At 51.3% G+C, this 23,391-nt stretch overlaps 1 long non-coding RNA gene across 1 annotated transcript; it reads right to left on the reverse strand.

Annotated features, from left to right (window-relative positions):
- Nucleotides 1-2,339: 2,339 nt before the first annotated feature.
- Nucleotides 2,340-8,933, reverse strand: LOC309538058. The gene is made up of 3 exons (XR_014222094.1): nucleotides 8,816-8,933; nucleotides 5,263-5,320; nucleotides 2,340-2,770 (listed from the first exon to the last, which is right to left on the reverse strand). It is a non-coding gene; the product is annotated as an uncharacterized lncRNA (long non-coding RNA).
- Between the last annotated feature and the right edge of the window lie 14,458 nt (nucleotides 8,934-23,391).

A 23,391-nucleotide genomic window follows, 5' to 3' on the forward strand; every position in this document is an offset into this window, starting at 1 on the left:
AACCCCAACCCCAACCCCAACCCCAACCCTAACCCTACCCCTAACCCCTAACCCCTAACCCCTAACCCCTAACCCCTAACCCCTAACCCTAACCCTAACCCTAACCCTAACCCTAACCCTAACCCCTAACCCCTAACCCCTAACCCCTAACCCCTAACCCCTAACCCTAACCCTAACCCTAACCCTAACCCTAACCCTAACCCTAACCCTAACCCTAACCCTAACCCTAACAACCCTAACCCTAACCCTACCCTAACCCTAACCCTAACCCTAACCCCTAACCCCTAACCCCTAACCCTAACCCTAACCCTAACCCTAACCCTAACCCCTAACCCTAACCCTAACCCTAACCCTAACCCTAACCCTAACCCCAACCCCAACCCCAACCCCAACCCCTACCCCAACCCCTACCCCTACCCCTACCCCTACCCCCAACCCCAACCCAACCCCAACCCCAACCCCAACCCTAACCCTAACCCTAACCCTCTAACCCTAACCCTCTAACCCTAACCCTCTAACCCTAACCCTAACCCTAACCCTAACCCTAACCCTAACCCCTAACCCTAACCCTAACCCTAACCCTAACCCTAACCCTAACCCTAACCCTAACCCGAACCCTAACCCTAACCCTAACCCTAACCCCAACCCCAACCCCAACCCTAACCCAACCCTAACCCCTAGCCCTAACCCCCTAACCCTAACCCCCTAACCCTAACCCCAACCTCAACCCCCAACCCTAACTCCCTAACCCTACCCCAACCCTACCCCAACCCTAACCCTAACCCAACCCTAACCCTAACACCCTAACCCTAACACCCTAACCCTAACACCCTAACCCTAACACCCTAACCCTAACCCTACCCCAACCCAACCCCAACCTACCCTACCCCTAACCCCAACCCTAACCCGAACCCTAACCCCAACCCCACCCCTAACCCTAACCCGACCCTAACCCCAACCCGACCCTAACCCTAACCCCCTAACCCTAACCCCTAACCCTCTAACCCTAACCCCTAACCCTCTAACCCTAACCCCTAACCCTAAACCCTAACCCTAAACCCAACCCTAACCCAACCCTAACCCCTAAACCCCAACCCCAACCCTAACCCCAACCGCAACCCCAACCCTAACACCCTAACCCTAACACCCTAACCCTAACACCCTAACCCTAACCCTAACACCCTAACCCTAACACCCTAACCCTAACCCCCTAACCCTAACACCCTAACCCTAACACCCTAACACTAACCCCAACCCTAAACCCTAACCCCCAACCCTAACCCCCAACCCCAACCCCTAACCCTAAAACCCTAACCCTAAAACCCTAACCCTAAAACCCTAACCCTCACCCCAACCCCTAACCCCAACCCCTAACCCTAACCCCAACCCCTAACCCTAACCCCTAACCCTAACCCCAACCCTAACCCCAACCCCCTAACCCCTAACCCCAACCCCCTAACCCCCTAACCCCCCAACCCTAACCCCCTAACCCTAACCCCCTAACCCCAACCCTAACCCCCTAACCCCTAGCCCTAACCCCCTAACCCTAACCCCCTAACCCTAACCCCAACCTCAACCCTCTAACCCTAACCCTCTAACCCTAACCCCAACCCTAAACCCTAACCCGACCCCAACCCTACCCGTACCCCTGACCCTAACCCAACCCTAACCCTAACACTCTAACCCTCACCCCAACCCCGCACCCTAACCCTTACCCTAACCCCTAATCCCAACCCTAACCCCCTAACCCTAACCCAAAAACACTGAAACACTAACACTAATACCCTAATCCTAAAAGCATAACCCTAAAACCATAACCCCCACCCTAACCTTAACCCAAGCCCACTGCAAGGCAGGAATATGCAGGAGAACCACCACCAACCTTGGTTATGCCATCAGTCTTGCCCTATGAAAAGGCACTTTTAAGGCACTTTAAACTGCAGCTGCAAGTTGCGCAAGCAGCATCCCTTGCCCTCCCCTTTGGCTGACTTGGAGCAGAGGAGGTGCTGCTTACAGTCTCCCCAGGAGCATTTCAACAGTCAGGAGGAGGCCTGAAGCCTTCGGGGGGATTGTACATCTGCTAAGAACATTTATGCCTCCAGAAAAGGAAAGAACCATGAGCCTGCTCAAAGGGAATGCTCATGAGTGAATAAAGTGTTTTTGGTTTAAAACACCTCTCTTAACATTACAAACTGCTGCAAGTTTCCGAAATGCATACAAATACGTGCCAGTGTTTGTCAATGTAAATGATTACAGTGTTTGCCAATGTAAATGTAGACTTTCCATGGCCTTTCTTGCTCCAGCTTTCCATGGCCTTTATTACTCCAACTTTACTTTATTACTCCAACCCCAAATTGTCCAGCTTGTTGTGCATCTGGCTTGAAGTAGCATTTTCATTAGAGAAAACATCTCATAAAGAGAATTTTCTACACCTGCAGACTCAGGTGTGCATTGCAGGGCAGTCCCAAAAGAAAACTGCCTTCCTGACCCCAAGGTTAGGGCAATTAGGATTAGAGGATAAAGACTATACATTTTTAGAAGCCTATTTATTCTGACTCGTTTCTACAGTTGTGTATAAACTGCACACTGGTGTTGAAGAAAACCGCAGACCGATCCTGGTGAAAGCGCACTGCTTTAGGAGGCAGGGGTCCTGTCCAAACGCTCACCCTCTCAAACCCAGAAGATCCCAAGACAATTTGGCTCCTACCGTGCTCAGAATGGGTGCTCCTCCTCAGCCAGGCAGATGCTTAAGGTGGGATGAAGACCTTGTCTGTCATAGTAAGGGAGGGAAGACAGATTAGGGGGGAGAAGGCAGAGCGTTCTCTCCATCTCCCACTTCTGCCTCGAAGTGTGCGCAGGGAAGCGCACTCATTTCAGAAACCCTCATTATCCCAAACCTTTCCATGCCTTGTATCCAATAACACTAAGGAACAAAGCACAGCCCATGCAGAGAAATATCAGCGGGCCTGATTTTTTTCAGATGTACTGAACGTGTAGGCATATAAAACAGGCACAATAAAGTAGCTACCATGGAAGGGGAAGTAGTTGGCAATCACACAACTAACTGGAAGGTATGTTTTCCTGTTTCTTCTTTCTGAAGCAAATTTCAAAAGAAACCTATGATGCTGCATCTGGAATAGACCTCAAGGGTCATCCAGCCAAGCCCACTGCAAGGCAGGAATATGCAGGAGAACCAGAAACCTTGGTTGTTCCGTCAGTCTTGCCCTATGAAAGGGCACTTTTAAGGCACTTTAAACTGTAGCTGCAAGTTGCGCCATGAAGCACCCCTTGCCATCCCCTTTTGCTGACTGGGAGCCGAGGAGCTGCTGCTTACAGTCTCCCCAGGAGCATTTCAACAGTCAGGAGACCTGAATCCTTCGGGGGGATTGTAAATCTGCTAAGAACATTTAACACTATTTCTGTTTCTTCTCTCTGAAACCCTTTCCAAAGAATGCTGGTATATAAACCTCTGGAAGGGACCCCAAGGGTCATCCAGTCCAACCCGCTACAACGCAGGAACATGCAGGAGTCCCTTAGGCGGAACAATCCTGCAACCATGGTTGTGCAGCAAATGTTGCCCTCTTAAATGGCACTTTGAAAGCTACTTAGGTATAGTTCAGGGATCCCCACCTCTCCTGCAGCTGCAAGTTCAGCCATGAAGCAAACACGGCCATGCACTATTCTTGACTGGAAACAGGGGAAGTGCTGCTTACATCCTCCCTGGGAGCATTTCAACAGTCAGGGGGAGGCCCTGATCTTGACCCCTAAGCCTAACCCCAAGCCTCTCCCTAAACCCATCCCTAACAATGATGCTAGACTTACAGCAGCAAACTTACAACTTCTGGTCTTTGTCAAAGGTAAAGGGACCCCTGACCATGTAGACTCTGGGGTTGCATGGCGCTCCTCACTTTGTTTACAGGAGCCAGCGGACAGCTTCCGGGTCATGCAAGAAGCTTCTGGCGAACCAGAGAAGCTCACAGAAACACTTTCAAAATCCTAGGTTGGCAGGAGCAGGGACCCTGCAAAGGGAGCTTATCCAGTCATGTGGATTTGAACTGCCGACCTTCTAATCAACAAGTCCTAGGCTCTGTGGTTTAACCCACAGCGCCACCCGCATCCCTTCTTACCTTTGACCCCTAGTTAAAAACTACTTTCTGTGGCCTTCTTTGCTCCAACTCCAAATTGTCCAGCTTGTTGTGCATCTGACAAGTAGCATTTTCATTAGAGAAAACATCTCATAAAGAGATTTTTCTGCACCTGCGGCTACAGGTGTGGATTTCTGGAGCTGTCCCAAAAGAAAACTGACTTCCTGACCCCCACGGTTAGGGCAATCAGGGTTAGGGTATAGAGACTATAATTTTTTGGAAGCCTGTTTATTCTGAAAGTGGTGTTGGTGAAGGAAACCACAGACTGATCCTGGTGCAAGCGCAGGTGTCAGGGGTTCAGGAGCAGAGACGCAGAGAAGGGAGGAGACAGAGAGCGAGGGGGAGGAATACGAAGGAAGGATGAGTGGGGATGACGACCCGAGATCACCGAGCCTGTCCAGTGAGTCCGAGGATTCCCAGAAGGGAGCGCCAGCGGTCAGAGCAAGGGGGGAAAGCAGGGGGACACCCCAGGAAGAAGGGTCCAGAGAGGGATCAGAGAGCAGCAGCTGGAGATCGGGCCCCACGTGCCCAGCTGGGAGCAGCAGGGAGAAAGGGGACCAGACATCGGGTTCCGGAGGCTTTCAGCAGGAGGGAGGGCATGAGTCAGGAGTAGTCACGCCCACCTCAGGGAGCGACGAAACGGTCAAGAGGAAGGTAGAAAGTTGGGCGCGCGCGCCAAGTTCAAATGCAGCGGAAGCTGGCGCAGTGAGCAGCCCGGAGAGTGAGCCAGGTCCCAAAGCCCGCCGCAAGGAGGCGGAAGGGTCCGGGGGGTCCGCGTCAGAAGAGAGTAGGAAAGAAGAGACCCCGGGGGGCAGAAGGACCCAGAGACGGAGGGAAAGGCGCAGGAGGTGGAGCAAGGCTAGGGTATTAAGCTGGTGTGCTAGAGGCGGAGACTCAGACGGGTCTTCGCCGGTCTGACATAGAAGACGTAGGGCTGCACATTGCAGTTCGGAAATGGAACCTGTAACCCAATAAAGACTCTTTTAACGTGAACGTTGGCTAGCGTGGTCCTATGTGAGCTGGGACTGGGTGGCAGCCCTGACAGCAGGAGACAGGGGTCCCATCCCAACGCTCACCCTCTCAAACCCAGAGGATCCCAAGACAATTTGTCTCCTACCATTCTCTGTATGGGTGCTGCTCCTCTTCCTGGCAGGCCCTGAAGGTGGGATGAAGACCTTGTCCACTGTTATTGGGGGGGGGGGGAGGAGACAGATTGGGGGCAGAACACAAAGCGTTCCCTCTATCTCCCCCTTCTGCCCTGAAGTGTGTGCAGAGAAGCCCACTCACTTCAGACACCCTCGTTTTTCCCCACCTTTTGGTTTACCATGCATAAGTAGACTTGTGCCCAAAACATAAGGGTTATAATAAATCCAAAAAACTATCAGTGGACCTGATTTCTTTCAGATGAACTGAAAGCGTAGGAGTATAAAACAGGCACCCATCGTTTGTATTGCTATGCAAGACAGAATAAAGTAGCCGGCAGGGAAGAGAAAGTGGTTGGCCATCATACAACTAACCTGGAGGTATGTTTTACTGCTTATTCTTTGTGTGGCACTTTGCAGCTCTTAGAAATATGCAGGCGTCCCTTATGGAGACCCCCTGCAACCTTGGTGCTCACAGTACCAAAAGGGGGTAGCATTTAACTGTTAGGTGTCACAGCCTAGTGAGGCAACTTTGCCATCATAAAGGTAAAAGGACCCCTGATCATTAGGTCCTGTTGTGGCCGACTCTGGGGTTGCGTCGCTCATCTCGCTTTACTGGCCGAGGGAGCCGGTGTACAGCTCCTGGGTCATGTGGCCAGCATGACTAAGTCGCTTCTGGCGGACCAGAACAGTGCACGGAAACGCCGTTAACCTTCCTGCCAGAGCATTTATCTACTTGCACTTTGACGTGCTTTCGAACTGCTAGGTTGGCAAGAGCAGGGACCCAGCAAAGGGAGCTCACCCCATTGCGGGGATTCGAACCGCTGACCTTCTGATCGTCAAGTCCTAGGCTCTGTGGTTTAACCCACAGCACCACCTGCGTCCGTAACTTAAAGGAATGCTATTTCTGTTGCTTGTTTCTGAAAACACCAACCTTGGTTGTGCTGTCAGTGTTGCCCTATAAAAGGTCACTTTTAAGACACTTTAAACTGCAGCTGCAAGTTGTGCCATGAAGCACACCTTGCCATCCCCTTTTGCTGACTGGGAGCGGAGGAGGTGCTGCTTACAGTCTCCCCAGGAGCATTTCAACAGTCAGGAGGGGCCCAGAAGCCTTCGGGGGGGATTGTACATCTGCTAAGAACATTTATACCTCCAGAAAAGGAAAAAACAATGAGCCTGCTCTAAGGGAATGCTCATGAGTGTATAAAGTGTTTTTCTTTAAAACACCTCTCTTAACAATACAAACTGCTGCAAATTTCCAAAATGCATACAAATACGTGCCAGTGTTTGTCAATGTAAATGATTCAATTGGCTTTGGGTTTTGGCCCCCCTTGCAGGGGCTCAGCCCACTTAGTCTCCTGCCATTGGGGCTCCCAGCCTAGGTGCATGGCGGGGGACAGGCTTAAATCTTTGCACAGTTGAATTTTAAGGACTGACACACACAAACACACACCCCAAAACTGCATTAAGACATTACTAAATGCTAAGGTTTCTATTTTTGGAGAGACCGTGGGAAAGTGCAATCTCCCTGAACATCGAGGAATAGACTGTTCTCTGGGAGGTTGCCAGGGTTATGGGTGTGAGAGGAAAAGAGACTTTTCAACCAGCTGACATTAAGTGAGACAGCAAACCTGCGGGCCTGATTTCTTTCAGATGAACTGAGGAGTATATAACAGGCACCTATCGTTTGTATTGCTATGCAAGACAGAATAAAGTAGCAGGCTGGGAAGGGGAAGTTGTTGGCCATCATACAACTAACCTGGAGGTATGTTTTACTGCTTATTCTTTGTGTGGCACTTCGCAGCTCTTAGGAATATGCAGACGTCCCTTATGGAGATCCCCCTGCAACCTTGGTGCTCATACTCACAGCGCCACCCGCATCCCGTAACTTTAAGGAATGCTATTTCTGTTTGTTCCTTCTGAACATTCCAAAGAATCAAATGATACTACATTTATATCTATATCTGGAAGGGACCCCAAGGGTCATGCAGCCCAGCCCACGGCAAGGCAGGAATATGCAGGATAAAAACAACCAACATTGGTTGTGCTGTCAGTGCTCCCCTATGAAAGGGCACTTTTAAGGCACTTTAAACCGCAGCTGCAAGTTGTGCCATGAAGCACACCTTGCCATCCCCTTTTGCTGACTGGGAGTGGAGGAGGTGCTGCTTAGAGTCTCCCCAGGAGCATTTCAACAGTCAGGAGGAGGCCTGAAGCCTTCGGGGGGATTGTACATCTGCTAAGAACATTTATACCTCCAGAAAAGGAAACAACCATGAGCCTGCTCTAAGGGAATGCTCATGAGTTAGGGTTAGGGTTAGGCTTTTGGTTTGGGCCGCTCTTGCAGGGGCTCAGCCCACTTAGTCTCCTGCCATTGGGTCTCCCAGCCTGGGTGCATAGCGGGAGACAGTCTTAAATCTTTGCTTCGCCCCTGCTGTGGAGCAGATTGCACAGTTGATTTTTAAGGGCTGACACACACAACCACCCCCAAACTGTATTCTGAAACAGTTTCCAAAGAATCATATGATGGTGGGTGAGTGGGTGAGTATATATCGGGAAGGGACCCCAAGGGTCATCCAGTCCAACCTGCTACAAGGCAGGAATCCACCCTTCTGCAGCTGCAAGTTCAGTTCCGCCAGGAAGCCCCCCTTGCCACCCCCTTTTGTCCTGCCTGAGGTTCTCGGGCTGATTGCAGATATACTAACCTCCAGGCAAAGGAAAAACCATGAGCCTACTCTGAAGACTCATAAATGTAGAAAGTGCTTTTCTTTAGAGCACCTCTCTTAACATTGCAAGCTGCTGCAAGTGTCCAAAACTGGTGTCAAGTTGCTGGTTTGTAAATATTAAATATTCCTACTTTATTGATCTGAATTACTCAAACGGCTTTTAGTGCTGCCCACTACAGCAGGGGCTGATCCCCATTTCTTCTTCTGCAGTTCAATTGTGAGTATCTGCTCAAAAAATCAAACATAAAGCAATGGAGGGTTGCCATTAAGGCTGGGGCGAGAGGGCAAACTGGGTCTTCTAGACCCAAACCAGCCAGCTCTGCCTCTCTAATTATCTGGGCTTCCTTGCAAATTAATTATCTTTTTTAATTTATGCCTCTTCCAAAACATTTATCTTAAGATTTAACGTGCAAGTGTACCACTTTTGGATCTCTGGTTGGATTTTGTGGATAAACCGATAGATCAAAAATTGGTGCCTTGAGTAATTACCTGGTTAAAGCAATGGTTCATCTGAATAAATTAAGTTTCCAACCCATTGCTTTGATAGCCTAACAAGAACAGGAAAAAGGAGAGATACCTCACCAGCATAGGAAAAGCCAGGAGGCTCTAGGCTACCCCAATCAAATAAATAAAATTATTTTACTATATTTTTACTGTACTGTACTGTACTGTACTATACTGTGGTGGTTACGGGGGATGAGGCCAAGCCCCACTTGGGTGGGGGTAATATATCAGGAGTGGGGTTGTTTTAAAATGTTCTTATACGTTATATGTTAATATGTCTTTCTATTTGTTTCCCTTTTACCTTCATGACTTTTCCTCCATCTCCTCTTCTCCCTTCATCATGCGAAGTTTCCTCCTCCTCCTCCTTTTCAGAACAGGAATTCAGCAGAGCAGACCTAAGAAATATCAATAATGTCAATTATTTTCACAAGAAGGGAAAGAGGGGTCCACGTCAAAGCAAACATATATGTCTAGCCCAGATTCCAATGGAAGAAAGAATTAAGTGGGGAAGGAGCCTCCCTTCCCTATACGGACTAACTGGAAGAAATGTGTTTCTATTCTTTATTTTTTCTTGTTTATTCTTGTTTCTTCTTTCTGAATCACTTCCCCAAGAATCACATAATGGTGCATCTAGCTGGAAGGGACCCCAAGGGTCATCCAGTCCAACACGCCGCTAGGCAGGAATCTGCGAAGGAACCACAGGGGTTCATTTAATAATAATAATAATATTAATAATAAGTGGAGGAATTGGGATCTGGAGGAATTAGCTGGTTACAAAAGCACCGCTTCAAGCAGTTTCCAATACATTAAGGGCGGCCTGAGGGGGAAAGCAATGGACATCTGCACTTTATTTTATATAAAGAATAAATTATTATCATGATCACAGCCAGTTACTCTGGAGTTGCTTCTCTCCCCAATTCCAATATATAAAAATAATATAGTGCTAAGGCTTAGGGGGGAAGAGGCCATGTCCCCCTTGGGTGGCTGTGATTTATAATAATAATAATTTAACATTTAATGATATTAATAATGTGTTACTATTTCCCAGCCACCAACAGAATATTTTTTAAAAACCGACAAAACATCATACACTACAAACTTCCCTCACCCTCTTATAATAACAATAATAAAATTAATGATAATAATAATAATGTATTACTCTTTCCCAGTCACCAAGAGTATTTTAAAAAACGATAAAACGACAAATTTCCCTCACCCTTTTATAAGAATACGCGTTACCATAATAACAATTTAAAAATGAAGGATAATCCTCATTTCTTCCCCAACAGAATATCAAATCATTCGACAAAACTTAATACGTTAGAAGCTTTCCTAAGCCTTTTCTAATAATAATGATAATAATTTAAAAAGCAATGATGACAACCCTTTATTATTATCATTTCCCAACAAAAGAGAGCCTTAGAAACTCGACCAACCTCACGCGCTCCCTTCGAGGAAATGGCGAGAACACGCGCCCAGGGCCTGGCCCCGCCCACCCACCGCCCGACCTGGGATTGGCCCAAGGGCCGACCTATCGCCGTCGAAGGCGGCGGCGCCTCTCCTGCCCTTTCTTCCCCCCTCCTTCCCCGTCCCGTTGCCCTGGTCCAAAATGGCCGCCCTAGGAACCCCCTCGCTCAGCGCACGCGCCCAGCATTCGCCCCAGCAGGAGTAAACTCGGCGGCGATAGGCCGGCCCTTGGGCCAATCCCAGTTCGGGCTGTGGGCGGGTTCCCCGCTTTTCCTCCTCCCAGCTGTTTCTCCTCAGCGGTTTCCCACGCCCTGGACGCCGAGGAAGTTTTGGCGCGGTTTCATTACAATAAAGGATTGTTAGCAGTACTTTTTAAATTGTTTTTATTTTTATTATTAGAGAAGGCGTGGTGAAGTATGTTTTGTCCCGTTTTTAATATGATGTGGGGAGCAGCAGCTGGGGAAGGGGAATAAATGAGGATTATCCTTCATTTTTAAATTGTTATCATTATAATTATAATGGTTATTCTGCTAAAGGGGTGAGGGAAGTTTGTACTACATTATGTTTTCTCGTTTTCTTAAAATAATACTCTGTTGGTGGCTGGAAAATAGTAAGAAATTATTATTATTATTAAACGTTAAATTATTATTATTATTAATCACATCCACCCAAGTGGGACACCCTAAGCCTTCACAGTATAGTATTTTTATTTATTCGAATTGGGGGGAGAAGCAACTCCAGAGGAACTAGCTGTGATAATAATAATTCTAATTATTATTTATTATTTATATAAAATAAAACTTCCCATCTCCATTGCTTTCCCTGTCAGGCTGCCTTTAAAACCGTATTGAAAACTGTACCTGAACAGTGTATTGTTCAGATGAAGCACTGCTTGGTTTTGTAACCGGCTAATTCCTCCAGATCCCAATTCCTCCACTTCTTCTTCTTCTTCTTCTTCTTCTTCTTCTTCTTCTTCTGAAATGAACCCTTGCGGTTCCTTCACAGATTCCTGCCTTGCAGCGGGTTGGACTGGATGACCCTTGGGGTCCCTTCCAGCTAAATGCACAATAATAATAATAATAATAATAATTGTCAGGGGTTCAGGAGCAGAGACGCAGAGAAGGGAGGAGACAGAGAGCGAGGGGGAGGAATACGAAGGAAGGATGAGTGGGGATGACGACCCGAGATCCCCGAGCCTGTCCAGTGAATCCGAGGATTCCCAGAAGGGAGCGCCAGCGGTCAGAGCAAGGGGGGAAAGCAGGGGGACACCCCAGGAAGAAGGGTCCAGAGAGGGATCAGAGAGCAGCAGCTGGAGATCGGGCCCCACGTTCCCAGCTGGGAGCAGCGGGGAGAAAGGGGACCAGACATCGGGTTCCGGAGGCTTTCAGCAGGAGGGAGGGCATGAGTCAGGAGTAGTCACGCCCACCTCAGGGAGCGACGAAATGGTCAAGAGGAAGGTAGAAAGTTGGGCGCGCGCGCCAAGTTCAAATGCAGCGGAAGCTGGCGCAGTGAGCAGCCCGGAGAGTGAGCCAGGTCCCAAAGCCCGCCGCAAGGAGGCGGAAGGGTCCGGGGGGTCCGCGTCAGAAGAGAGTAGGAAAGAAGAGACCCCGGGGGGCAGAAGGACCCAGAGACGGAGGGAAAGGCGCAGGAGGTGGAGCAAGGCTAGGGTATTAAGCTGGTGTGCTAGAGGCGGAGACTCAGACGGGTCTTCGCCGGTCTGACATAGAAGACGTAGGGCTGCACATTGCAGTTTGGAAATGGAACCTGTAACCCAATAAAGACTCTTATAACGTGAACGCTGGCTAGCGTGGTCCTATGTGAGCTGGGACCTGGTAGCAGCTCTGACAGTAAGACCCGTCTCAGAAAAGCTTCGGACACCTGAAACCTCGCAGCGGAGGCAGAAGCAGCGAGAGGAGGAAATTGGTGTTTGGGAGCAAGCTCACAAAGGTTGGCAGAGATGACGGAAGCCGAGAAAATTTCAGCGCTGCAACAGGCAGTGACCCAGTTGAACGCAGAGGTACTGGCATCCAAGAAAAGGGAGCAGGATGCTGCGGCCGCCTACAGAGATCTCCACGGCAGCTTTGAAGCGTTGGTTAAGCAAGGGCAACCGGGACCCAGACCGGAGGGGGTTGGGTTGGCACGGAGAGCAGGAGGGCTTGCGGCTCACTTCGATGGGAATTTACAACAGTACCCCAATTTTCGAGCAGACGTAATGTGCGCACTGCAACTGCTGGCAAAAGACTTTAGAGATGAGGAAGAGAAAGTGGGGTTTATACTATCCCATTTGCATGGGGATGCTAAAGCGTGGCTGCGCAATTTGTGGAGGGATAAAGATCCGGCGCTTCAGAGTGCAGATGCCTTTATCAAAGCGATGGATGCGTGCTTTTTATCTACCATTGACGTGGATCTTGCTCGACGGGAGATACATGGACTGAGACAAGGGAGGGCGAGCGTACGGCAGTATCACGCCCGCTTTTTTGCGCTGGTCAGTGCCTTGGAATGGGACCGAGATTCACCTCCAGTCAGAGACCTGTTCTGGGAGGGTCTGAGCAGTGCTGTTAAAGACGAAATTGCAAGGGGGGAGAGGCCCCGGAGCACGCAGGAGGTGGTCCAAAGGGCGCTGACTGTGGGGGTGAGACTGGAAGAACGCCCATGGTGCAGAGACGAAGGACGCGGAGGGCGCGAAGCAGCGAGAAGTTTCTCTTTCGTTCCCAGGGAAACAGCGCGTGCGCAATCCACACCTCCGCCAGGAGGGGGGGTGGAACCTATGGAGGTGGGAGGCGCCAGGGCTCAGTCGGCTACCAGAGCCCCAGCACCGGGAGCGGTCAAGACTAAGCCTCCTAGAGGGAACCGGAAGTGTTACATCTGCGACAGCCCTCAACACATGGCGAGAGAGTGTCCCCAGAGGAACTCCAAGCACACTGCAGCCTCCGCAACGGTGAAAGCAGCTACGCAGCACAGCGAACCCCAGCAGGGAAACGACGATGTCTGGCTGGAGGCAGAGGCACTGGGGCCCAGCCAGACGAATCAGTGAAGCAGTCCCCAGAGATCTTGCAACCCACAGACCCCCTCCCACCCAAACCAGTAGTGCAGCTCACCGCATCACTCCAGCTACCCAATGGCATCACAATAGACGTGCCACTTTCTGTGGACTCTGGAAGTAATGCAGACTTTATAGCGCAGGATTTTGTGGAGCAGCACGCTATACAACTACTGCCTGCCACTCTGCCCCTGCAAGTCGTCACAGTGGATGGCAGAGAGTTGCTGGGGGGGCAGGTGGTGAAGCAGACGCCGCCAATGGTGATGCGACTTGGTAACCACAGGGAAGTCATCAGTTTTAATGTCACCCGACTGTCGGACACGCCCATTGTGTTGGGCATGAGTTGGCTGGACAGGCACAGTCCGACGCTGGCTTGGTACCAGCGACAGCTGATCTTCGGCTCTTCTTATTGTGCTGAGCACTGCATCCTGCCCAGACAGGAGGGAGAGGAGGAGGAATCACAGCTGCAGTTGGGAACGTTGCAAGCGGTCCCCCACAAATACGCAGACTTTCTGGAGGTCTTCTGCGAGAAGGAGGCGGACAAGCTACCCCCTCACCGGCCGTATGACTGCAAGATTGACCTCCTACCAGGGGCGACGCTGCCGAAAGGGAAGCTGTATTCCATGTCTGAGGACGAACTACAGGAACTCAAACAGTTCATAGATCACAATTTGGAGCGCGGTTTCATCCGGGAGTCCAAGGCAGTGGGAGGCAGCCCTGTTTTCTTCGTGAAGAAGAAAGACACGCCCCAAAAAAGGCTTGTAGTTGATTACCGCCTCTTGAACAAGATGACCAAGCCCTCCGATTTTCCCATGCCCAGGATTGACGACCTCCTAGCGACGGTGTGCAAGGGACGCGTGTTCACCAAGTTGGACCTGCGAGGGGCGTACAATCTCATCCACATGAGGGAGGGCGATGAGTGGAAGACAGCCATGTTCACGCCTCTGGGCACCTACGAATACAGAGTGATGCCGTTTGGATTGCAAAACGGTTCTCACTGTTTTCAAGCTTTCATGCATCATGTGTTGGCGGGACTCCTCTACAAGAAGTGCGTCTGCTTCCTGGATGACATCCTGATATTCTCCGAATCGCAGCAAGCACACGACCAAGACGTTCGGGAGGTGCTGAAGAGGCTGCAGCAGCATAGACTGTACGCCAAGCTGGAGAAGTGCCAGTTCGACACGACGGAGGTGGATTTCCTGGGCTACAAGTTGTCGGACAAAGGGCTAGCCATGGACAGCGCCAAGGTTCGCGCGGTGTTGGATTGGAAGAGCCCGCGCAACCGGAAGGAGGTCCAGCGGTTTGTGGGCTTTGCCAACTTCTATCGCAAGTTTATCAAGGGGTTCGCGATGCAGACGGCGGCTATTACGGACACTCCCTACGAAGTTGTAGGGAGTGAGCACCGAGTGGAACACCGGATGCATCCTGGAACCCTCCGGCAGCACCAGCCGGAAAGCTACCGGGTTGATCTGCGCTTCGACTTGGTATGGACCGAGTTGCTTGTGCCCCAACTTCTTCTTGGCTAACGATCTGGTCGGCACTGCGTGGGCTGCCAACCAGACCCAGTCTCCCACTTGGATCTCTTTGCCAACCCGCCTGTGCTTGTCAGCTTGCACCTTGTAGGCGTGCTTAGCTAGCTCCAGCTGCCGTCTGAGTTGATCGTGTACCGCCTGCAACTCTGACGCGAACGCGTCCGCCGTCTGTGGTCCTCCGTCCCCCGTCACGTGTTCAAAGTGCACGGTCTGCCGCGGTCTATACTGTCCGACCGCGGACGCCAGTTCATCTCGAATTTCTGGCAGAAGCTGATGGGCTTCCTGAACGTCAAGATCAACCTGACATCAGCGAGACACCCGCAGACCAACGGGCAAGCGGAGAGGGTCAATGCCATCATGCAGCAGTACCTGAGATGCTATGCCAATCAACAGCCTGCGACGCGGGTGGATTACCTGCCGCTCGCCGAGTTCGCCTACAACAACACGAAGCACGTGTCCACAGGGGTGACGCCGTTCTTTGCCAACAATGGGAGGAATCCCAGAACCTTCCCGGGACTGGAGAGAGTGGGGGAAGGGGAACCGCAGACGGCGGATGCTTTCGCGTCAGAGTTGCAGGAGGTCCACGATCAACTCCGACGGCAGCTGGAGCTAGCGAAGCACGCATACAAGGTGCAAGCTAACAAGCACAGGCGGGTTGGCGAAGAGATCCGAGTGGGAGACTGGGTCTGGTTGGCAGCCCACGCAGTGCCGACCAGATCGTTAGCCAAGAAGAAGTTGGGGCACAAGCAACTCGGTCCATACCAAGTCGAAGCGCAGATCAACCCGGTAGCTTTCCGGCTGGTGCTGCCGGAGGGTTCCAGGATGCATCCGGTGTTCCACCGGTCGGTGCTCACTCCCTACAAGGCACCTCACAGATTCCAGGAACCAGGAACGGCACCGAGTCCGTCCCAGGAGCGGACGGAGCCAGGGAGATTGCCACAGCAGGACCCCATCAACGAAGTCACGGAGATTTTGGACTCCAGATGGGGGGAAGAGGGAGTAGAATACCTCCTAGCCAGAGAGGGCACCCGGGCCAGTGCTAATAGCTGGGTGCAAGACTACGCTTTGGAGGAACCCCTGCTCAAGGACGAGTTTCATGCCCTTTTCCCACACAGACCCATGCCAGCAGGCTTCTTCGACGACTGGCTGTTCACGCCCACACTTTCCTCCAGCACGTTCCATGGATTCGACTCGGACGGGGAACCCGCACCGGGCACCCGTTCCCCAGAGGGGTCACCGGAGGGTTCGGCATCAGACACCTCGTATTGGTGGGACGATCGACCAGAGGAGCAGTGGCGCCGGAGGTGGCTGGAGATGCCAGGTCGAGCGACCGACGCAGAGACTGACATGGACGTGTTCGGGGAGTATCTTGGGTTCGAGCACGGCGGCACTGAAATGGAAGCGGAGCAGATCAACGTTGACGAACGCGAGGAGGAAGACTCGGAGGTCTTCAGTTGGCGGCCAGCGAAGGGGAGCGAACTGTATCCGGCATTCACTCCCGTGATGAGGGAGCACCCAGCACCCACACCTGAAACCGGGGAGGGGGGAAGGGGGGGCTTCGAGGGGGGGATGGATGTCAGGGGTTCAGGAGCAGAGACGCAGAGAAGGGAGGAGACAGAGAGCGAGGGGGAGGAATACGAAGGAAGGATGAGTGGGGATGACGACCCGAGATCACCGAGCCTGTCCAGTGAATCCGAGGATTCCCAGAAGGGAGCGCCAGCGGTCAGAGCAAGGGGGGAAAGCAGGGGGACACCCCAGGAAGAAGGGGCCAGAGAGGGATCAGAGAGCAGCAGCTGGAGATCGGGCCCCACGTGCCCAGCTGGGAGCAGCGGGGAGAAAGGGGACCAGACATCGGGTTCCGGAGGCTTTCAGCAGGAGGGAGGGCATGAGTCAGGAGTAGTCACGCCCACCTCAGGGAGCGACGAAACGGTCAAGAGGAAGGTAGCAAGTTGGGCGCGCGCGCCAAGTTCAAATGCAGCGGAAGCTGGCGCAGTGAGCAGCCCGGAGAGTGAGCCAGGTCCCAAAGCCCGCCGCAAGGAGGCGGAAGGGTCCGGGGGGTCCGCGTCAGAAGAGAGTAGGAAAGAAGAGACCCCGGGGGGCAGAAGGACCCAGAGACGGAGGGAAAGGCGCAGGAGGTGGAGCAAGGCTAGGGTATTAAGCTGGTGTGCTAGAGGCGGAGACTCAGACGGGTCTTCGCCGGTCTGACATAGAAGACGTGGGGCTGCACATTGCAGTTCGGAAATGGAACCTGTAACCCAATAAAGACTCTTATAACATGAACGCTGGCTAGCGTGGTCCTATGTGAGCTGGGACTGGGTGGCAGCCCTGACAATAATGATAAATTATATGAGTCTTGGGAAAGGCCTTCAGAAAGAAGAAACACACTTCTTCCCGTTCCTCGCCTGCTGGCTCCTTTCCCACATGATTTTGTCTCCCACTGCAATCTGGGCTGGAGATATTCTATGTCTGCCTTGACGGGAACCATAATGGTATGCGGGAAATGCCCCTAGTTGTTGCTGGGGGCTCGAACAACTTTGATTCCCAAGAAAGAACCTGCCCAAGATCCGGGAGACTTCTGCCCAATAACTTTAATCTTTAAAGCCCTATACAGCCTAGGACTAATATATATGAAGAACTTAAAAAATTATTTAAATTAACATGCCAAAAAGAGGCCAGAAATATTTTTATTAAGCATTTTGCCAAAAGAAATAGGGAAATTGAAAAGAACATTGGTCATGTATGGAATAACGGCGGCCAAAATTTTAGTAGCAAGAAATTGGAAAAACACAATAATACACAACACGGAAGATTGGCAAATCCTAATGGGAGAATATCTGCAGCTAGTACAGGATCAGGTTGAAGGTGCTGGTTTTCACCTTTCAAGCCCTACACGGCCCAGGACCCTCGTACCTACGGGACCGCCTCTTCTGGCATGCCCCACGGAGGACCTTGTGGTCTGCTAACAACGCCTTGAAGATCCTGGGCCACAGGGAAATTAGACTGGCCTCGACTAGAGCCAGGGCCTTTTCGGCCGTGGCCCCAACCTGGTGGAACACTCTCCCACAAGAGACCAGGGCACTGCGGGATTTGACATCTTCCCACAGGGCCTGCAAGACAGAGCTGTTCCGCCAGGCCTTTGGGCAGAATGCAGTTTGACTTACTTTCCTTTGTATAAAACAAACCTGAAGGAGGCCCCCAACCTGCTCACAGGTCCTTGTATGATCAGTGGAAACAGTTGGCCCTGGCAAGTATCAACCTCTCTCAATTCCAACCCGATAATTGCCACCTGCCCAGATTTTAACTTGTCTGAACTAATTTTAAGATGCATTTTAATTAATTAATGTCTGTTTTTATGCATATGGTGATGTTTTTATGATGTTAGCCGCTCCCTCGGCCAGGGAGGGCGGGAAACAAATAATTTTTTTGAAAACTTTTATTGGATTGATTGATTGATTGATTGATTGTTACAGCATGTTTAACCAAACTACAGCTGCAAATTGAACGAGCATGCCCTCCATTCCTTCATCCAGGGTGAAATATACTCAGAGTCGCAAAGTGATTTCATGCTCTTTATTCAGCTCATAGTGGTGAGGAGGAATGAATGAAAGTCCCCTCAAAGTATCTACTTTATATACATTATTTACACAATGGGCTGCACATGATTGGCTAATTCCAGAATTCTACTGTAAGCCAATCAGGTTGTGGATTCACTTCTATCTGGAGCATGATTGGGTGGTTCCTGCCAACCAGTCATACTGCTGCATTGTTCTAGGACCAATCAGACTGCTGCAGTTTGGATCCTATTCAACTCAGTACATAACACAGGGGGTTTATGCAAACATTGAACAACAGTTGGCCCAGGACAGAACCCGGGGGCGCTCCACTTCTCACAAGGGCCACGAGGAGCCATTAGCGCGGAAACTAAGAGGGTTTATCCAGGAATCTTGCCCCCGTAAAGCCTCCAGAGGGCACCCACAAATCATAACAGAATTGTTAGGAGATCCCTATTCCTCTGTCAGAGCTTCAGTTCCCAGGATGGTTTAGCAATCAATCTCTCTTTATGAGTAACTCCGGGGATTGTAGGTTTCAAATGAAGGGCCAGTTAACACTTGATTTATCCTATACATTTTATAATTAGCAACTTTATCCAATGGTGCTCAAGTAGGTTGGAGGAAAGAACAACTGTTTCCAAAAAGGAAACAAAATCAAAACCCTGTGCTGCTATTGTAATAAATTTGATTTCATTGAAACAGCAGGATAACTTCCTGGCTAGGAAAGATGATTATGAAGATGAAGAAGAAGAGAAAGGCCTTGTTGCCCAATATGCACTAAATTAAGCAGTTGAACCTGCAGTAATAATAATAATAATAAATAATAAATTTTATTTATATCCCGCCCTCTCCAGCTGAGCCGGGCTCAGGGCGGCTAACAACAATCAAATAAACAATCAAATAATCATACATTCTAAAAATATTTCATTATAAAATTAGTTAAAATCAAATTGATGGCAACCGATTAAGCAAGATTTTGTGCGGTTGCCAGAGGAGGGAGTCAGGCTGCGCCCTGACCAAAGGCCTGGCGGAACAACTCTGTCTTGCAGGCCCTGCGGAAAGATGTCAGGTCCCGCAGGGCCCTAGTCTCTTGTGACAGAGCATTCCACCAGGTTGGAGCCGCAGCCGAGAAGGCCCTGGCTCTAGTTGAGGCCAGCCTAACCTCTCTGAGGCCTGGGACCTTGAGGATGTTATTATTTGCAGACCGTAGGTTTCTCTGTGGGGCATACCAGGAGAGGCGGTCCCGTAGGTACGAGGGTCCTAAGCCGTATAGGGCTTTAAAGGTTAAAACCAGCACCTTAAACCTGATCCTGTACTCCACCGGGAGCCAGTGCAGCTGGTACAGCGCCGGATGAATGTGATCTCGCAGCGAAGACCCTGTAAGGAGTCTCGCCGCGGCATTCTGCACCCGCTGGAGTTTCTGGGTCAGTCTCAAGGGCAGCCCCACGTAGAGCGAGTTACAATAATCCAGTCTGGAGGTGACCGTCGCATGGATCACAGTGGCTAGGTCAGGGCGAGAGAGATAAGGGGCCAACTGCTTAGCTTGGCGGAGATGGAAAAATGCCGCCTTTGTTACAGCTGTAATCTGCGCCTCCATAGAGAGGGAGGTATCGAAGATTACACCCAAACTCTTAACGGACGGTGCTGGCACTAATTGCACCCCCGCAAGAGATGGGAGTTGCCCCCTCGATCCCATATCGTCCCGCCCCAGCCAGAGGACCTCTGTTTTCGAAGGATTTAACTTCAACCGGCTCCCACGTAACCATCCAGCCACAGCTTCCAGACATCTGGTCAGTGTGTCTGGGGCCGAGTATACAGTATACTTCATAATAATTTTACTGTTTAGTGACTGCACACCCAAACTTTTTCCCACCTATTTCCTGCTTCTTGGATTTTTATTATATTTTTATTATATCTTCAAACAGTCTCGTTTCTCCTGAGCACTGAATTGTTTCTGGGGTTCACATGATGTGAATCCAAGCTCCATTAGCACATCAGTTCCCATCACCCTCGAAAGCAACGAAAGGGCAGTATCTGGCAAGAAGGTTAAAAGAGGAATAGTATATCCTCCAAGTCTCCTGATTTTCCAGGGACAGTTCCCTAATTCCAAAAGCTATCATGGCTTCTGATTTGATCCTGGATTGTCCCTATTTCCCAAGCCAGTTCTGCCAGCACCAACTCAGGGAAGAGGATGAGCCGGGGCTTGTCCTGAGTGGTGGCAACAGTGGAGGTGGCCACGAAGCCTCCTCTTGCCTCTCCATGGCTGCCGCTGCTGACCTCCTCCCTTGGGCAGCTCAGAGCAGCTGCCAGGGAGCAGGTGGGGAGGAGAGGCTGTCTCTGTCCAGGCCAACCCTGCAAGGCGCGCTGACTTTGAGGGGCAAGTAGAAGGCAGGACTCCCCTGGGTGGGGAGAAAGGGGAAGGGGAGCAGAGGGGAGCACAAGGAGTCTTGATTTTTTTTTAAAATAACAAAAATGCCTTGTTCATCTGCATCTAATCTTGTCCCTTTCTAACATTTATTTTTGGGTGTGTGCTTTGCTTTTGAGGGTGCCCAAGTACCTTGATTCTAAATCTCCATTTTGTCCAGGAAAGCATAGAAAGTGATAAATCAGGAGACCAGGAAATTTGTATTCTATACCAGCTGACTTCATTTTACATTGATCAATCAGAGGGACTCTTGCTCCGTATATAAAAAGTGTAAGAACTCCAGATCCTGGAAATGTCTCTCTCACATCATGATCCACTGTCCGATTTAGCCAACCACAGCTACAACCTCAATTTGACTTATTTAGAACCCTGCACTGTGTACCAAAGCAATGGCCACTACTTAGGGCTGCCATACATCCGGGTTTCCCCAAACTCATCCGGGAATTGGGCAGCAAAATGGCGTCCGGACTGATTTCTACTGAATTGGCAAAAATACCTGTCAGGGGTTCAGAAGCAGAGACGCAGAGAAGGGTGGAAACAGAGAGCGAGGGGGAGGAAGCCGAAGGGAGAATGAGTGATGATGACGACCCGAGATCTCCAAGCCTAAGCAGTGAGTCAGAGGACTCCCAAAAGGGAGCCCCAGTGAGCAGAGCAAGGGGGGGATCCGGGGGGACACCACAGGAGGAAGGGAACAGAGGAGATTCAGAGAGCAGCAGCTGGAAGTCGGGACCCACGCTCATAACTGAGGGCGGCAGCAGCTGGAAGTCGGGACCCACGCTCAAGACTGAGAGCAGCAGGGAGGAAGGTAGCCAGGCATCGGGTTCCGGAGGCTGTCAGCAGGAGGGAGGGCACGAGTCAGGGGTGGTCACGCCCTCCTCAGAGAGCGAGGCAACGGTTAAGAGGAAAGTAGAGAGTTGGGCGCGCGCGCCAAGTTCAAATGCAGCGGAAGCTGGAGCAGTAAGCAGCCCGGAGAGTGAGCCAGGTCCTAAAGCCCGCCGCAAGGAGGCAGAAGGATCAGGGGGGTCAGCGTCAGAGGAGAGTAGAAGGGAGGAGGCCCAGGGGGGCAGAAGGACCCAGAGACGTAGGGAGAGGCGAAGGAGGTGGAGCAAGGCTAGGGTATTAAGCTGGTGTGCAAGAGGCGGGGACTCAGACGGGTCTTCGCCGACCTAGAGCAGAAGGTGTAGAGCTGCACGCTGCAGTTCGGAAATGAAACCTGTAACTCAATAAAGACTCTTTTAAAGTGGACGCTGTGTGGCGTGGTCCTATGTGAGCTGGGACCTGGTAGCAGCTCTGACAGTAAGACCCGTCTCTTCAAAGCTTCAGAAACCTGAAACCTCGCAGCGGGAGCAGAAGCCGCTAGGGGAGGAAGAGGGGTGTCTGTAAGCGAGCTCACAAAGGTTAGCAAGATGACGGAAGAACAGAGGATCTCCGCGCTGCAAGAGGCAGTGACCCAGTTGTCCTCAGAGGTATTGGCTTCCAAGAAACGGGAGGAGGAGACTACAGCCGCCTACAGAGACCTACACGCCAGGTTTGAAATGCTTGTTAAGCAAGGGCAACCGGGACCCAGACCGGAGGGCGTGGGATTGGCACGGAGAGCAGGAGGGCTTGTGGCTCACTTCGATGGGACTTTGCAACAGTACCCTAATTTTAGAGCAGACGTAATGTGCGCACTGCAACTGCTGGCAAAAGACTTTAGAGATGAGGAAGAGAAGGTGGGGTTCATATTGTCCCATTTGCATGGGGATGCCAAAGCCTGGCTGCGCAATTTGTGGAGGGATAAAGATCCGGCGCTTCAGAATGCAGATGCCTTTATCAAAGCGATGGATGCGTGTTTTTTGTCTACTATTGATGTGGATCTTGCCAGACGGGAGATTCATGGACTAAAACAAGGGAGGGCGAGCGTCCGGCAGTATCACGCCCGATTTTTTGCGCTGGTCAGTGCTTTAGAATGGGATCGGGATTCGCCCCCTGTCAGAGACCTCTTCTGGGAGGGTCTAAGTTCTGCGGTTAAGGATGAAATTGCAAGGGGGGAGAGGCCCCGAAGCACGCAGGAGGTGGTCCAAAGGGCGCTGACTGTGGGGGTGAGGCTGGAAGAACGTCCATGGTGCAGAGATGAAGGACGTGGAGGGCGCGAAGCAGCGAGAAGTTTCTCTTTCGTTCCGAGGGAAGCAGCGCGTGCGCAATCCACACCTCCGCCAGGAGGGGGAGGGGAACCGATGGAGGTTGGAGGCGCAAGGGCTCAGTCAGCAGCCAGAGCCCTAGCACCGGCAGCAGTGAAAGCGAAGCCTCCTAGAGGGAACAGGAAGTGTTACATCTGCGAGGATCCAGGCCATTTGGCGAAGGAGTGTCCCCGGAGGCTCCACAAGCACACTGCAGCCTCAGCAATGGTGACTGCAGCAACGCAGCAAGGAGAACCACAGCAGGGAAACGACGATGTCTGGCTGGAGACGGAGGCACTGGGGCCCAGCCAGACGCATCTGTGAAGCAGTCCCCAGCAATCTTGCAACCCACGGATCCCCTCCCACCCAAACCAGTAGTGCAGCTCACAGCATCTCTCCAGCTACCCGACGGCGTCACTATCGAAGTGCCGCTTTCTGTGGATTCTGGAAGCAACGCAGACTTTATAGCGCAGAGCTTTGTGGAGCAGCACGCTATACAGCTATTGCCTGCCACTCTGCCCCTGCAAGTCGTCACAGTGGATGGCAGAGAGTTGCTAGGGGGGCAGGTGGTGAAGCAGACGCCACCGATGGTGATGCGCCTTGGCAACCACAGGGAAGTCATCAGTTTTAATGTCACCCAACTGTCGGACACGCCCATTGTGTTGGGCATGAGTTGGCTGGACAGGCACAGTCCGACACTGGC

Source organism: Podarcis vaucheri, assembly GCF_965113315.1.
Source record: "Podarcis vaucheri genome assembly, chromosome: 7".
In the NCBI taxonomy this organism is placed as follows: Eukaryota; Metazoa; Chordata; class Lepidosauria; order Squamata; family Lacertidae; genus Podarcis; species Podarcis vaucheri.